This window comes from Phyllobates terribilis, unplaced genomic scaffold (genome assembly GCF_046119375.1).
Source record: "Phyllobates terribilis strain yellow unplaced genomic scaffold, ASM4611937v1 Scaffold_3__8_contigs__length_932513732, whole genome shotgun sequence".
NCBI lineage: Eukaryota > Metazoa > Chordata > Amphibia > Anura > Dendrobatidae > Phyllobates > Phyllobates terribilis.
The window spans coordinates 608,183,284-608,197,714 of NW_027362763.1; positions in this window are offsets into that span (position 1 = coordinate 608,183,284).

Genomic DNA, 14,431 nt, shown 5'->3' on the forward strand with positions numbered 1-14,431 from the left:
TACCCTAGTTGTCCTGACGCTAACCCTAGTTGCCTGACGCTAACGCTAGTTGACCTGACGCTAACCCTAGTTGTCCTGACGCTAACCCTAGTTGTCCTGACGCTAACTCTAGTTGTCCTGACGCTAACCCTAGTTGTCTTGACGCTAACCCTAGTTGTCCTGTCGATAACCCTACTTGTCCTGACGCTAACCCTAGTTGTCCTGACGCTAACCCTAGTTGTCCTGACGCTAACCCTAGTTGTCCTGAGGCTAACACTACTTGTCCTGACGCTAACCCTAGTTGTCCTGACGCTAACCCTAGTTGTCCTGACGCAAACCCTACTTGTCCTGACGCTAACCCTAGTTGTCCTGACGCTAACCCTAGTTGTCCTGACGCTAACCCTACTTGTCCTGACGCTAACCCTAGTTGTCCTGACGCTAACCCTAGTTGTCCTGACGCTAACCCTACTTGTCCTGACGCTAACCCTAGTTGTCCTGACGCTAACCCTAGTTGTCCTGACGCTAACCCTAGTAGTCCTGATGCTAACCCTAGTTGTCCTGATGCTAACCCTAGTTGTCCTGACGCTAACCCTAGTTGTCGTGACGCTAACCCTAGTTGTCATGACGCTAACCCTAGTTGTCCTGACGCTAACCCTAGTTGTCGTGACGCTTACCCTAGTTGTCCTGACGCTAACCCTAGTTGTTGTGACGCTAACCCTAGTTGTCCTGACGCTAACCCTAGTTGTCCTGACGCTAACCCAAGTTGTCCTGACGCTAACCCTAGTTTTCCTGATGCTAACCCTAGTTGTCCTGACGCTAACCCTAGTTGTCCTGACGCTAACCCTAGTTGTCCTGACGCTAACCCTAGTTGTCCTGATGCTAACCCTAGTTGACCTGACGCTAACCCTAGTTGTCCTGACGCTAACCCTAGTTGTCCTGACGCTAACCCTAGTTGTCCTGACGCTAACCCTACTTGTCCTGACGCTAACCCTAGTTGTCCTGACGCTAACCCTAGTTTTCCTGACGCTAACCCTACTTGTCCTGACGCTAACCCTACTTGTCCTGACGCTAACCCCAGTTGTCCTGACGCAAACCCTACTTGTCCTGACGCTAACCCTAGTTGTCCTGACGCTAACCCTAGTTGTCCTGACGCTTACCCTAGTTGTCCTGACGCTAACCCAAGTTGCCTGACGCTAACCCTAGTTGTCCTGACGCTAACCCTAGTTGTCCTGACGCTAACCCTAGTTGTCCTGACGCTAACCCTACTTGTCCTGACGCTAACCCTAGTTGTCCTGACGCTAACCCTAGTTGTCCTGAGGCTAACCCTACTTGTCCTGACGCTAACCCTAGTTGTCCTGACGCTAACCCTAGTTGTCCTGACGCAAACCCTACTTGTCCTGACGCTAACACTAGTTGTCCTGACGCTAACCCTAGTTGTCCTGACGCTAACCCTACTTGTCCTGACGCTAACCCTAGTTGTCCTGATGCTAACCCTAGTTGTCCTGACGCTAACCCTACTTGTCCTGACGCTAACCCTAGTTGTCCTGACGCTAACCCTAGTTGTCCTGACGCAAACCCTACTTGTTCTGACGCTAACCCTAGTTGTCCTGACGCTAACCCTAGTTGTCCTGACGCTAACCCTAGTTGTCCTGACGCTAACCCTAGTTGCCTGACGCTAACCCTAGTTGACCTGACGCTAACCCTAGTTGTATTGACGTTAACCCTAGTTGTCCTGACGCTAACCCTACTTGTCCTGACGCTAACCCTAGTTGTCCTGACGCTAACCCTAGTTGTCCTGAGGCTAACCCTACTTGTCCTGACGCTAACCCTAGTTGTCCTGACGCTAACCGTAGTTGTCCTGACGCAAACCCTACTTGTCCTGACGCTAACCCTAGTTGTCCTGACGCTAACCCTAGTTGTCCTGACGCTAACCCTACTTGTCCTGACGCTATCCCTAGTTGTCCTGACGCTAACGCTAGTTGTCCTGACGCTAACCCTAGTTGTCCTGACGCTAACCCTACTTGTCCTGAAGCTAACCCTAGTTGTCCTGACGCTAACTCTAGTTGTCCTGACGCTAACCCTAGTTGTCCTGACCCTAACCCTAGTTGTCCTGACGCCAACCCTAGTTGTCCTGACGCTAACCCTACTTGTCCTGACGCTAACCCTAGTTGTCCTGATGCTAACCCTAGTTGTCCTGACGCTAACCCTACTTGTGCTGACGCTAACCCTAGTTGTCCTGACGCTAACCCTACTTGTCCTGACGCTAACCCTAGTTGACCTGACGCTAACCCTAGTTGTCCTGATGCTAACCCTAGTTGTCCTGACGCTAACCCTACTTGTGCTGACGCTAACCCTAGTTGTCCTGATGCTAACCCTAGTTGACCTGACGCTAACCCTAGTTGTCCTGACGCTAACCCTAGTTGTCCTGACGCTAACCCTAGTTGTCCTCACACTAACCCTAGTTGTCCTGACGCTAACCCTACTTGTCCTGACGCTAACCCTAGTTGTCCTGACGCTAACCCTAGTTGTCCTGACGCTAACCCTACTTGTCCTGACGCTAACCCTAGTTGTCCTGACGCTAACCCTAGTTGTCCTGACGCTAACCCTAGTTGTCCTGACGCAAACCCTACTTGTCCTGACGCTAACCCTAGTTGTCCTGACGCTAACCCTAGTTGTCCTGACGCTAACACTAGTTGTCCTGACGCTAACCCTAGTTGCCTGACGCTAACCCTAGTTGTCCTGACGCTAACCCTAGTTGTCCTGACGCTAACCCTAGTTGTCCTGATGCTAACCCTAGTTGTCCTGACGCTAACCCTACTTCTCCTGACGCTAACCCTAGTTGTCCTGACGCTAACCCTAGTTGTCCTGAGGCTAACCCTACTTGTTCTGACGCTAACCCTAGTTGTCCTGACGCTAACCCTAATTGTCCTGACGCAAACCCTACTTGTCCTGACGCTAACCCTAGTTGTCCTGACGCTAACCCTAGTTGTCCTGACGCTAACCCTAGTTGTCCTGACGCTAACCCTACTTGTCCTGACGCTAACCCTACTTGTCCTGATGCTAACCCTAGTTGTCCTGACGCTAACCCTACTTGTCCTGACGCTAACCCTAGTTGTCCTGACGCTAACCCTAGTTGTCCTGACGCTAACCCTAGTTTTCCTGACGCTAACCCTAGTTGTCCTGACGCTAACCCTAGTTGTCCTGACGCTAACCCTAGTTGTCCTGACGCTAACCCTAGTTGACCTGACGCTAACCCTAGTTGTCCTGACGCTAACCCTAGTTGTCCTGACGCTAACCCTAGTTGTCCTGACGCTAAACCTAGTTGTCCTGACGCTAACCCTAGTTGTCCTGACGCTAACCCTACTTGTCCTGACGCTAACCCTAGTTGTCCTGACGCTAACCCTAGTTGTCCTGACGCAAACCCTACTTGTCCTGACGCTAACCCTAGTTGTCCTGACGCTAACCCTAGTTGTCCTGACGCTAACCCTAGTTGCCTGACGCTAACCCTAGTTGACCTGACGCTAACCCTAGTTGTCCTGACGCTAACCCTAGTTGTCCTGACGCTAACCCTACTTGTCCTGACGCTAACCCTAGTTGTCCTGACGCTAACCCTAGTTGTCCTGAGGCTAACCCTACTTGTCCTGACGCTAACCCTAGTTGTCCTGACGCTAACCCTAGTTGTCCTGACGCAAACCCTACTTGTCCTGACGCTAACACTAGTTGTCCTGACGCTAACCCTAGTTGTCCTGACGCTAACCCTATTTGTCCTGACGCTAACCCTAGTTGTCCTGATGCTAACCCTAGTTGTCCTGACGCTAACCCTACTTGTCCTGACGCTAACCCTAGTTGTCCTGACGCTAACCCTAGTTGTCCTGACGCAAACCCTATTTGTTCTGACGCTAACCCTAGTTGTCCTGACGCTAACCCTAGTTGTCCTGACGCTAACCCTAGTTGTCCTGACGCTAACCCTAGTTGCCTGACGCTAACCCTAGTTGACCTGACGCTAACCCTAGTTGTCCTGACGCTAACCCTAGTTGTCCTGACGCTAACCCTAGTTGTCCTGACGCTAACCCTACTTGTCCTGACGCTAACCCTAGTTGTCCTGACGCTAACCCTAGTTGTCCTGAGGCTAACCCTACTTGTCCTGACGCTAACCCTAGTTGTCCTGACGCTAACCCTAGTTGTCCTGACGCAAACCCTACTTGTCCTGACGCTAACCCTAGTTGTCCTGACGCTAACCCTAGTTGTCCTGACGCTAACCCTACTTGTCCTGACGCTAACCCTAGTTGTCCTGACGCTAACGCTAGTTGTCCTTACGCTAACCCTAGTTGTCCTGACGCTAACCCTACTTGTCCTGAAGCTAACCCTAGTTGTCCTGACGCTAACCCTAGTTGTCCTGACGCTAACCCTAGTTGTCCTGACCCTAACCCTAGTTGTCCTGACGCCAACCCTAGTTGTCCTAACGCTAACCCTACTTGTCCTGATGCTAACCCTAGTTGTCCTGACGCTAACCCTAGTTGTCCTGACGCTAACCCTACTTGTGCTGACGCTAACCCTACTTGTGCTGACGCTAACCCTAGTTGTCCTGACGCTAACCCTACTTGTCCTGACGCTAACCCTACTTGTGCTGACGCTAACCCTAGTTGTCCTGACGCTAACCCTAGTTGTCCTGATGCTAACCCTAGTTGACCTGACGCTAACCCTAGTTGTCCTGACGCTAACCCTAGTTGTCCTGACGCTAACCCTAGTTGTCCTGACACTAACCCTAGTTGTCCTGACGCTAACCCTAGTTGTCCTGACGCTAACCCTAGTTGTCCTGACGCAAACCCTAGTTGTCCTGATGCTAACCCTAGTTGTCCTGACGCTAACCCTAGTTGTCCTGATGCTAACCCTAGTTGACCTGACGCTAACCCTAGTTGTCCTGACGCTAACCCTAGTTGTCCTGACGCTAACCCTAGTTGTCCTGACACTAACCCTAGTTGTCCTGACGCTAACCCTAGTTGTCCTGACGCTAACCCTAGTTGTCCTGACGCTAACCCTAGTTGTCCTGACGCTAACCCTAGTTGTCCTGACGCTAACCCTAGTTGTCCTGACGCTAACCCTAGTTGTCCTGACGCTAACCCTAGTTGTCCTGACGCTAACCCTAGTTGTCCTGACGCTAACCCTAGTTGTCCTGACGCTAACCCTAGTTGTCCTGATGCTAACCCTAGTTGACCTGACGCTAACCCTAGTTGTCCTGACGCTAACCCTAGTTGTCCTGACGCTAACCCTAGTTGTCCTGACACTAACCCTAGTTGTCCTGACGCTAACCCTAGTTGTCCTGACGCTAACCCTAGTTGTCCTGACACTAACCCTACTTGTCCTGACGCTAACCCTAGTTGTCCTGACGCTAACCCTAGTTGTCCTGACGCAAACCCTATTTGTTCTGACGCTAACCCTAGTTGTCCTGACGCTAACCCTAGTTGTCCTGACGCTAACCCTAGTTGTCCTGACGCTAACCCTAGATGTCCTGACGCTAACCCTACTTCTCCTGACGCTAACCCTAGTTGTCCTGACGCTAACCCTAGTTGTCCTGACGCTAACCCTACTTGTCCTGACGCTAACCCTAGTTGTCCTGACGCTAACCCTAGTTGTCCTGACGCTAACCCTACTTGTCCTGACGCTAACCCTAGTTGTCCTGACACTAACCCTAGTTGTCCTGACGCTAACCCTACTTGTCCTGACGCTAACCCTAGTTGTCCTGACACTAACCCTAGTTGTCCTGACGCAAACCCTACTTGTCCTGACGCTAACCCTAGTTGTCCTGACGCTAACCCTAGTTGTCCTGACGCTAACCCTAGTTGTCCTGACGCTAACCCTAGTTGCCTGACGCTAACCCTAGTTGACCTGACGCTAACCCTAGTTGTCCTGACGCTAACTCTAGTTTTCCTGATGCTAACCCTAGTTGTCCTGACGCTAACCCTAGTTGTCCTGACGCTAACCTTACTTGTCCTGACGCTAACCCTAGTTGTCCTGACGCTAACCCTAGTTGTCCTGACGCTAACCCTACTTGTCCTGACGCTAACCCTAGTTGTCCTGACGCTAACCCTACTTGTCCTGACGCTAACTCTAGTTGTCCTGACGCTAACCCTACTTGTCCTGACGCTAACCCTAGTTGTCCTGACGCTAACCCTAGTTGTCCTGACGCTAACCCTACTTGTCCTGACGCTAACCCTAGTTGTCCTGACGCTAACCCTAGTTGTCCTGACGCTAACCCTAGTAGTCCTGATGCTAACCCTAGTTGTCCTGACACCAACCCTAGTTGTCCTGATGCTAACCCTAGTTGTCCTGAAGCCAACCCTAGTTGTCCTGACGCTAACCCTAGATGTCCTGACGCTAACCCTAGTTGTCCTGACGCTAACCCTAGTTGTCCTGAAGCTAACCCTAGTTGTCCTGACGCTAACCCTAGTTGACCTGACGCTAACCCTAGTTGTTCTGACGCTAACCCTAGTTGTCCTGACGCTAACCCTACTTGTCCTGACGCTAACCCTAGTTGTCCTGACGCTAACCCTAGTTGTCCTGACGCTAACCCTACTTGTCCTGACACTAACCCTAGTTGTCCTGACGCTAACCCTAGTTGTCCTGACGCTAACCCTAGTTGTTCTAACGCTAACCCTAGTTGTCCTGACGCTAACCCTAGTTATCCTGACGCTAACCCTAGTTTTCCTGACGCTAACCCTAGTTGTCCTGACGCTAACCCTAGTTGTCCTGACGCTAACCCTAGTTATCCTGATGCTAACCCTAGTTGTCCTGACGCTAACCCTAGTTGTCCTGACGCTAACCCTAGTTGTCCTGACGCTAACCCTAGTTGTCCTGACGCTAACTCTAGTTGTCCTGACGCTAACCCTAGTTGTCTTGACGCTAACCCTAGTTGTCCTGTCGATAACCCTACTTGTCCTGACGCTAACCCTAGTTGTCCTGACCCTAACCCTAGTTGTCCTGAGGCTAACACTACTTGTCCTGACGCTAACCCTAGTTGTCCTGACGCTAACCCTAGTTGTCCTGACGCAAACCCTACTTGTCCTGACGCTAACCCTAGTTGTCCTGACGCTAACCCTAGTTGTCCTGACGCTAACCCTACTTGTCCTGACGGTAACCCTAGTTGTCCTGACGCTAACCCTAGTTGTCCTGACGCTAACCCTAGTTGTCCTGACGCTAACCCTACTTGTCCTGACGCTAACCCTAGTTGTCCTGACGCTAACCCTAGTTGTCCTGACGCTAACCCTAGTAGTCCTGATGCTAACCCTAGTTGTCCTGACGCTAACCCTAGCTATCCTGACGCTAACCCTAGTTGTCCTGACGCTAACCCTAGTTGTCCTGACGCTAACCCTAGTTGTCCTGACGCTAACCCTAGATGTCCTGACGCTAACCCTACTTGTCCTGACGCTAACCCTGGTTGTTCTGACGCTAACCCTACTTGTCCTGACGCTAACCCTAGTTGTCCTGACGCTAACCCTAGTTGTCCTGACGCTAACCCTAGTTGTCCTTACGCTAACCCTAGTTGTCCTGACGCTAACCCTAGTTGTCCTGACGCTAACCCTAGTTGTCCTGACGCTAACCCTAGTTGTCCTGACGCTAACCCTAGTTGTCCTGACGCTAACCCTAGTTGACCTGACGCTAACCCTAGTTGTCCTGACGCTAACCCTAGTTTTCCTGACGCTAACCCTAGTTGTCCTGACGCTAACCCTAGTTGTCCTGACGCTAATCCTAGTTGTCCTGATGCTAACCCTACTTGTCCTGACGCTAACCCTAGTTGTCCTGACGCTAACCCTACTTGTCCTGACGCTAACCCTATTTGTCCTGACGCTAACCCTAGTTGTCCTGACGCAAACCCTACTTGTCCTGATGCTAACCCTAGTTGTCCTGACGCTAACCCTAGTTGTCCTGACTCTAACCCTAGTTGCCTGACGCTAACCCTAGTTGACCTGACGTTAACCCTAGTTGTCCTGACGCTAACCCTAGTTGTCCTGACGCTAACTCTAGTTGTCCTGACGCTAACCCTAGTTGTCTTGACGCTAACCCTAGTTGTCCTGACGATAACCCTACTTGTCCTGACGCTAACCCTAGTTGTCCTGACGCTAACCCTAGTTGTCCTGAGGCTAACACTACTTGTCCTGACGCTAACCCTAGTTGACCTGACGCTAACCCTAGTTGTCCTGACGCAAACACTACTTGTCCTGACGCTAACCCTAGTTGTACTGACGCTAACCCTAGTTGTCCTGATGCAAACCCTACTTGTCCTGACGCTAACCCTAGTTGTCCTGACGCTAACTCTACTTGTCCTGACGCTAACCCTAGTTGTCCTGACGCTAACCCTAGTTGTCCTGACGCTAACCCTAGTAGTCCTGATGCTAACCCTAGTTGTCCTGACGCTAACCCTAGCTATCCTGACGCTAACCCTAGTTGTCCTGATGCTAACCCTAGTTGTCCTGACGCTAACCCTAGTTGTCCTGACGCTAACCCTAGATGTCCTGACGCTAACCCTACTTGTCCTGACGCTAACCCTGGTTGTTCTGACGCTAACCCTAGTTGTCCTGACGCTAACCCTAGTTGTCCTGACGCTAACCCTAGTTGTTCTGATGCTAACCCTAGTTGTCCTGACGCTAACTCTAGTTGTCCTGACGCTATCCCTAGTTGTCCTGACGCTAACCCTAATTGTCCTGACGCTAACCCTAGTTGTCCTGACGCTAACCCTAGTTGTCCTGACGCTAACCCTAGTTGTTCTGACGCTAACCCTAGTTGTCCTGACGCTAAACCTAGTTGTCCTGACGCTAACCCTCGTTGTCCTGACGCTAACCCTAGTTGTCCTGACGCTAAACCTTGTTTTCCTGACGCTAACCCTAGTTGTCCTTACGCTAACCCTAGTTGTCCTGACGCTAACCCTAGTTTTCCTGACGCTAACCTAGTTGTTCTGACGCTAACCCTACTTGTCCTGACGCTAACCCTGCTTGTCCTGACGCTAACCCTACTTGTCCTGACGCTAACCCTAGTTGTCCTGACGCTAACTCTAGTTGTCCTGACGCTAACCCTAGTTGTCTTGACGCTAACCCTAGTTGTCCTGACGATAACCCTACTTGTCCTGACGCTAACCCTAGTTGTCCTGACGCTAACCCTAGTTGTCCTGAGGCTAACACTACTTGTCCTGACGCTAACCCTAGTTGACCTGACGCTAACCCTAGTTGTCCTGACGCAAACACTACTTGTCCTGACGCTAACCCTAGTTGTACTGACGCTAACCCTAGTTGTCCTGATGCAAACCCTACTTGTCCTGACGCTAACCCTAGTTGTCCTGACGCTAACTGTACTTGTCCTGACGCTAACCCTAGTTGTCCTGACGCTAACCCTAGTTGTCCTGACGCTAACCCTAGTAGTCCTGATGCTAACCCTAGTTGTCCTGACGCTAACCCTAGCTATCCTGACGCTAACCCTAGTTGTCCTGATGCTAACCCTAGTTGTACTGACGCTAACCCTAGTTGTCCTGACGCTAACCCTAGATGTCCTGACGCTAACCCTACTTGTCCTGACGCTAACCCTGGTTGTTCTGACGCTAACCCTACTTGTCCTGACGCTAACCCTAGTTGTCCTGACGCTAACCCTAGTTGTCCTGACGCTAACCCTAGTTGTCCTGACGCTAACCCTAGTTGTTCTGACGCTAACCCTAGTTGTCCTGACGCTAACCCTAGTTGTCCTGATGCTAACCCTAGTTGTCCTGACGCTAACCCTAGTTGACCTGATGCTAACCCTAGTTGTCCTGACGCTAACCCTAGTTGTCCTGACGCTAACCCTACTTGTCCTGACGCTAACCCTAGTTGTCCTGACGCTAACCCTAGTTGTCCTGACGCTAACCCTAGTAGTCCTGATGCTAACCCTAGTTGTCCTGACGCTAACCCTAGCTATCCTGACGCTAACCCTGGTTGTTCTGACGCTAACCCTACTTGTCCTGACGCTAACCCTGGTTGTTCTGACGCTAACCCTAGTTGTCCTGACGCTAACCCTAGTTGTCCTGACGCTAACCCTAGTTGTTCTGACGCTAACCCTAGTTGTCCTGACGCTAACTCTAGTTGTCCTGACGCTATCCCTAGTTGTCCTGACGCTAACCCTAATTGTCCTGACGCTAACCCTAATTGTCCTGACGCTAACCCTAGTTGTCCTGACGCTAACCCTAGTTGTCCTGACGCTAACCCTAGTTGTTCTGACGCTAACCCTAGTTGTCCTGACGCTAAACCTAGTTGTCCTGACGCTAACCCTAGTTGTCCTGACGCTAACCCTAGTTGTCCTGACGCTAACCCTTGTTTTCCTGACGCTAACCCTAGTTGTCCTTACGCTAACCCTAGTTGTCCTGACGCTAACCCTAGTTTTCCTGACGCTAACCCTAGTTGTTCTGACGCTAACCCTACTTGTCCTGACGCTAACCCTGCTTGTCCTGACGCTAACCCTACTTGTCCTGACGCTAACCCTAGTTGTCCTGACGCTAACCCTAGTTGTCCTGACGCTAACCCTACTTGTCCTGACGCTAACCCTAGTTGTCCTGACGATAACCTTAGTTGTCCTGACGCTAACCCTAGTTGTCCTGACGCTAACCCTAGTTTTCCTGACGCTAACCCTAGTTGTCCTGACGCTAACCCTAGTTGTCCTGACGCTAACCATAGTTGTCCTGACGCTAACCCTAGTTGTCCTTACGCTAACCCTAGTTGACCTGACGCTAACCCTAGTTGTTCTGACGCTAACCCTAGTTGTCCTGACGCTAACCCTAGTTGTCCTGATGCTAACCCTAGTTGTCCTGACGCTAACCCTAGTTGTCCTGACGCTAACCCTACTTGTCCTGACGCTAACCCTACTTGTCCTGACGCTAACCCTACTTGTCCTGACGCTAACCCTACTTGTCCTGACGCTAACCCTAGTTGTCCTGACGCTAACCCTAGTTGTCCTGACGCTAACCCTACTTGTCCTGACGCTAACCCTAGTTGTCCTGACGCTAACCCTACTTGTCCTGACGCTAACCCTAGTTGTCCTGACGCTAACCCTAGTTGTCCTTACGCTAACCCTAGTTGTCTTGACGCTAACCCTAGTTGTCCTGACGCTAACCCTAGTTGTCCTGACGCTAACCCTAGTTGTCCTGATGCTAACCCTAGTTGTCCTGACGCTAACCCTAGTTGTCCTGACGCTAACCCTACTTGTCCTGACGCTAACCCTACTTGTCCTGACGCTAACCCTACTTGTCCTGACGCTAACCCTACTTGTCCTGACGCTAACCCTAGTTGTCCTGACGCTAACCCTAGTTGTCCTGACGCTAACCCTACTTGTCCTGACGCTAACCCTAGTTGTCCTGACGCTAACCCTACTTGTCCTGACGCTAACCCTAGTTGTCCTGACGCTAACCCTAGTTGTCCTTACGCTAACCCTAGTTGTCTTGACGCTAACCCTAGTTGTCCTGACGCTAACCCTAGTTGTCCTGATGCTAACCCTAGTTGTCCTGACGCTAACCCTAGTTGACCTGATGCTAACCCTAGTTGTCCTGACGCTAACCCTAGTTGTCCTGACGCTAACCCTACTTGTCCTGACGCTAACCCTAGTTGTCCTGACGCTAACCCTAGTTGTCCTGACGCTAACCCTAGTAGTCCTGATGCTAACCCTAGTTGTCCTGACGCTAACCCTAGCTATCCTGACGCTAACCCTGGTTGTTCTGACGCTAACCCTACTTGTCCTGACGCTAACCCTGGTTGTTCTGACGCTAACCCTAGTTGTCCTGACGCTAACCCTAGTTGTCCTGACGCTAACCCTAGTTGTTCTGACGCTAACCCTAGTTGTCCTGACGCTAACTCTAGTTGTCCTGACGCTATCCCTAGTTGTCCTGACGCTAACCCTAATTGTCCTGACGCTAACCCTAATTGTCCTGACGCTAACCCTAGTTGTCCTGACGCTAACCCTAGTTGTCCTGACGCTAACCCTAGTTGTTCTGACGCTAACCCTAGTTGTCCTGACGCTAAACCTAGTTGTCCTGACGCTAACCCTAGTTGTCCTGACGCTAACCCTAGTTGTCCTGACGCTAACCCTTGTTTTCCTGACGCTAACCCTAGTTGTCCTTACGCTAACCCTAGTTGTCCTGACGCTAACCCTAGTTTTCCTGACGCTAACCCTAGTTGTTCTGACGCTAACCCTACTTGTCCTGACGCTAACCCTGCTTGTCCTGACGCTAACCCTACTTGTCCTGACGCTAACCCTAGTTGTCCTGACGCTAACCCTAGTTGTCCTGACGCTAACCCTACTTGTCCTGACGCTAACCCTAGTTGTCCTGACGATAATCTTAGTTGTCCTGACGCTAACCCTAGTTGTCCTGACGCTAACCCTAGTTTTCCTGACGCTAACCCTAGTTGTCCTGACGCTAACCCTAGTTGTCCTGACGCTAACCATAGTTGTCCTGACGCTAACCCTAGTTGTCCTTACGCTAACCCTAGTTGACCTGACGCTAACCCTAGTTGTTCTGACGCTAACCCTAGTTGTCCTGACGCTAACCCTAGTTGTCCTGATGCTAACCCTAGTTGTCCTGACGCTAACCCTACTTGTCCTGACGCTAACCCTACTTGTCCTGACGCTAACCCTACTTGTCCTGACGCTAACCCTACTTGTCCTGCCGCTAACCCTACTTGTCCTGACGCTAACCCTAGTTGTCCTGACGCTAACCCTACTTGTCCTGACGCTAACCCTAGTTGTCCTGACGCTAACCCTAGTTGTCCTGACGCTAACCCTACTTGTCCTGACGCTAACCCTAGTTGTCCTGACGCTAACCCTAGTTGTCCTAACGCTAACCCTAGTTGTCCTGACGCTAACCCTAGTTATCCTGACGCTAACCCTAGTTGTCCTGACGCTAACCCTACTTGTCCTGACGCTAACCCTAGTTGTCCTGACGCTAACCCTAGTTGTCCTGACGCTAACCCTACTTGTCCTGACGCTAACCCTAGTTGTCCTGACGCTAACCCTACTTGTCCTGACGCTAACCCTAGTTGTCCTGACGCTAACCCTAGTTGTCCTGACGCTAACCCTAGTTGTCTTGACGCTAACCCTAGTTGTCCTGACGCTAACCCTAGTTGTCCTGACGCCAACCCTAGTTGTCCTTACGCTAACCCTAGTTGTCCTGACGCTAACCCTAGTTGTTCTGACGCTAACCCTAGTTGTCCTGACGCTAACCCTAGTTGTCCTGACGCCAACCCTAGTTGTCCTGACGCCTACCCTAGTTGTCCTGACGCTAACCCTGCTTGTCCTGACGCTAACCCTAGTTGTCCTGACGCCAACCCTAGTTGTCCTGACGCCTACCCTAGTTTTCCTGACGCTAACCCTAGTTGTCCTGACGCTAACCCTAGTTTTCCTGACGCTAACCCTAGTTGTCCTGACGCTAACCTTAGTTGTCCTGACGCTAACCCTAGTTGTCCTGACGCTAACCCTACTTGTCCTGAAGCTAACCCTGCTTGTCCTGACGCTAACCCTACTTGTCCTGACGCTAACCCTACTTGTCCTGACGCTAACCCTAGTTGTCCTGACGCTAACCCTACTTGTCCTGACGCTAACCCTAGTTGTCCTGACGATAACCCTAGTTGTCCTGACGCTAACCCTAGTTGTCCTGACGCTAACCCTAGTTTTCCTGACGCTAACCCTAGTTGTCCTGACGCTAACCCTAGTTGTCCTGACGCTAACCCTAGTTGTCCTGACGCTAACCCTAGTTGTCCTTACGCTAACCCTAGTTGACCTGACGCTAACCCTAGTTGTCCTGACGCTAACCCTAGTTGTCCTAACGCTAACCCTAGTTGTCCTGACGCCCTAGTTGTCCTGACGCTAACTCTAGTTGTCCTGACGCTAACCCTAGTTGTCCTGACGCTAACCCTAGTTGTCCTGACGCTAACCCTATTTGTCCTGACGCTAACCCTAGTTGTCCTGACGCTAACTCTAGTTGTCCTGACGCTAACCCTAGTTGTCCTGATGCTAACCCTAGTTGTCCTGACGCTAAACCTAGTTGTCCTGACGCTAACCCTAGTTGTCCTGACGCTAACCCTAGTTGTCCTGACGCTAACCCTAGTTTTCCTGACGCTAACCCTAGTTGTCCTTACGCTAACCCTAGTTGTCCTGACGCTAACCCTAGTTGTCCTGACTCTAACCCTAGTTGTCCTGACGCTAACCCTACTTGTCCTGACGCTAACCCTACTTGTCCTGATGCTAACCCTAGTTGTCCTGACGCTAACCCTAGTTGTCCTGACGCTAACCCTACTTGTCCTGACGCTAACCCTACTTGTCCTGACGCTAACCCTACTTGTCCTGACGCTAACTCTAGTTGTCCTGACGCTAACCCTAGTTGTCCTGACGCTAACTCTAGTTGTCCTGACGCTAACCCTAGTTGTCCTGACGCTAACCCTAGTTGTCCTGA